We start from the raw sequence: 3,475 nt of genomic DNA, 5'->3' as shown, positions 1-3,475 counted from the left end.
GATCACCTTACATTAAATAAGATTTGCACGACATTGCGTGAAGCCGAATTTTTTGAAGGCTGTCAGTCACTGTGCAATGTAATGGCCTACCGTAGTGGTTGATGAATAAAATTCACGTCGAAGGTTCGATGCTTCTAAAATGCAGCGTAGTTTTTTTTGTTCCAAATCTAATCAAAATGCTTGGATTATCGTTTTTGTTCAATTACTTGGTTTATACGTATTTTTTATTTCTAGTACTTTGCGCCTCATTTTTCATTGTCGTACTAACTTTATTTGCTCTTATTTTTCTTCCTGTCATTCCTTTCTCATTTGGAATCTGCATGTGTCGCCTATAACCTGCAACATTGTGCCAATGAGGGCTGCTCATCGGTTGGTAATGCTGTGTCCCTTGTAAGGATAGTTTCAGGTAACCACATTGCCAGCGATAAATTACAGTTTGCTTTCACCGCTAAAGCTGAAATTTTGTTGCGGATGATGACTATGAAGACAAACATATTACAAAACTTTCCTGTCTTGGGTTTGCTCATAGAAGTTAACCTTAAACTCCGTGGACAAAGAGATCGCGATTTTAGTTCTGCTCCAGATTGTTAATCGCCGTTTCCATGGATACACTGCACATCGAGAGGTTGCGTTAGGTTATGACATGAGTTTAAAATCAGGGCTAAAAAGCCTTCGACTGCAGCAGTTCAGTAATTGGTCACTTAATATCAGCTGTCGATAGAGCATCTCGCATTAACAGCATTTGTCAAGTGACCCACCGTGACTTGTGTATGGTCTATAATCGACCAATAACCGGCAGCAGATGCGGCGACACTAGCAAGTGAAAGACGTCAAATATCAAATAATTTTAATCGATTGCACTCTTCACTGCTTGTGTGTTATTTCATGTGAAATCATACTTTTCCAGACAGTCCTTACGTTGCTTTATCATTGTGGAGGTAGACCCGGAACCTTAGTACGTTGTGGGACCATTTTATGGAACAAAGTTCAAGATTGTTATAAGGACGGATTACTCACAAGAAATGCCCGTCAAGGGGTGTTCAAAGAACTAAGCGACTGCTTTGAAGAGACGAGTGAAAATTAAAGTAACGATTATTGTGAGTACACACTTATTTATTGTAAGAAAGACTATGCATTATTATATGCTTTGTTGACACATGAAATCTTATAATACTGCCATTTAATTAAACCTATTGGTGGTAGAAAATAATCCACCATCATTTTTCGAACGTTATTTGCTGAAATTACCCCCCTCACGCAATCATTTCTATGTATACACTGAAGCGTCACAGAAACTAGTATAGGCATGCTTATTCAAATACAGAGATATGTAAACAGGCAGAATACGGCGCTGCGATCGACAGCGCCTATATAAGACAACAAGAATCTTTCGCAGTTGTTAGATGGGTTACTGCTGCTGCAATGGCACGTTATCAACATTTAAGTGAGTTTGAACGTGGGTAGATTCCACGGTAACTCAAGCTACATTTTGAAATCAGTGTGTTATTATGTTGACTTGTTATCAATCTATAAACCCATTTTTCTTTAAATGATGACTAACTGAAACCCTCAGCTGCCGACAGGTGTTGTTGATATACCTCTATGTGGACAGCTGAAAACGTGTGCCCCGACCGGGACTCGAACCCGGGATCTCCTGCTTATATGGCAGACGCTCTATCCATCTGAGCCACCGAGGACACAGATGAATAGCGCGACTGCAGGGACTTATCCCTTGCACGCTTCCCGTGAGACTCACATTCCTTACTGTCCACAATACTACATATGTAATGTACCTTATAAACATTTGCCCATTCACTCATTACTCGCGCACGCTTTAGCGATTCCCGTAAGAGTTTGGGCAACCTGTGCGCATTCGCACAAACGAAGGTCAATGGCCGGGTAGCCTTTAACTGTATATATGAAGACAGTAACTGTTCTCGATAGAACAGAATACTGTTGATGACCGTGCAGCTTTTCCATGGAATAAATGAAGACTAACTGAAACCCTCAGCTGGCGACAGGTGTTGTTGATATACCTCTATGTGGACAGCTGAAAACGTGTGCCCCTACCAGGACTCGAACCCAGGATCTCCTGCTTACATGGGAGACGCTCTATCCGTCTGAGCCACCGAGGACACAGATGAATAGCGCGACTGCAGGGACTTATCCCTTGCACGCTTCCCGTGAGACTCACATTCCCAACTGTCCACAATACTACATATGTAATGTACCTTATAAACATTTGCCCATTCACTCATTACTCGCGCACGCTTTAGCGATTCCCGTAAGAGTTTGGGCAACCTGTGCGCATTCGCACAAACGAAGGTCAATGGCCGGGTAGCCTTTAACTATATATATGAAGACAGTAACTGTTCTCGATAGTACAGAATACTGTTGATGACCGTGCAGCTTTTCCATGGAATAAATGACGACTAACTGAAACCCTCAGCTGCCGACAGGTGTTGTTGATATACCTCTATGTGGACAGCTGAAAACGTGTGCCCCTACCAGGACTCGAACCCGGGATCTCCTGCTTACATGGCAGACGCTCTATCCACCTGAGCCACCGAGGACACAGATGAATAGCGCGACTGCAGGGACTTATCCCTTGCACGCTTCCCGTGAGACTCACATTCCCAACTGTCCACAATACTACATATGTAATGTACCTTATAAACATTTGCCCATTCACTCATTACTCGCGCACGCTTTAGCGATTCCCGTAAGAGTTTGGGCAACCTGTGCGCATTCGCACAAACGAAGGTCAATGGCCGGGTAGCCTTTAACTATATATATGAAGACAGTAACTGTTCTCGATAGTACAGAATACTGTTGATGACCGTGCAGCTTTTCCATGGAATAAATGACGACTAACTGAAACCCTCAGCTGCCGACAGGTGTTGTTGACATACCTCTATGTGGACAGCTGACAATGTGTGCCCGACCGGGACTCGAACCCAGGATAACGTCAGCTTTGGTAATAAATACAGCCACTTATTATGACAGCCCACCAGCAGTTAATAGAGTATAGTAAACCAGAGAAGTATATTCACGTCGCAGTCCGATGTAGCAGTCAGATGGCGATCCAGTAACAGCAAAAAAGGTAAGGAACAGTTCTGGGTTATTGCAGATAACGACTGAGGGCCACGACGACAACACATTCTTTGTTTCGTCGAAATAATCAGAAAATCACTGTTAATAAGCAGCAATTAAGTTAGTATACGAAGATTGAGAAAGAGAATAAATTACAAAGGGAAGATTTCATTTGTTATTATTAAGCAAGAGATAGAAATCCTAAGGAAAGGTTTCATAGGTTATTGTAGAGGGGAAGGTTGCGTAAAGAAAAAAAAAAAGAGATATAGAGGAGACGGGAAGGTTTCAACATCATCTTGTAATGGGGCTACGAGAAGCTGAATGTTCCTTCTGTGACACTGCAGAGAGGCTTGGCAGGAATGTAGCCAGAGTACATGCATGC

The 3,475-nt window shown here is 42.6% G+C and overlaps 1 non-coding gene across 1 annotated transcript; it reads right to left on the bottom strand.

Moving 5' to 3' along the window:
• Positions 1-1,623: 1,623 nt before the first annotated feature.
• Positions 1,624-1,697, bottom strand: Trnai-uau (transfer RNA isoleucine (anticodon UAU)). Its single transcript has one exon. It is a non-coding gene; the product is annotated as a tRNA-Ile (tRNA).
• Positions 1,698-3,475: the final 1,778 nt, after the last annotated feature.

This window comes from Schistocerca nitens, chromosome 10 (assembly GCF_023898315.1).
Source record: "Schistocerca nitens isolate TAMUIC-IGC-003100 chromosome 10, iqSchNite1.1, whole genome shotgun sequence".
Classification (NCBI taxonomy): domain Eukaryota; kingdom Metazoa; phylum Arthropoda; class Insecta; order Orthoptera; family Acrididae; genus Schistocerca; species Schistocerca nitens.
The sequence above is the reverse complement of the archived record's forward strand: the minus strand, read 5'-3'. Positions and strand labels throughout refer to the sequence as shown.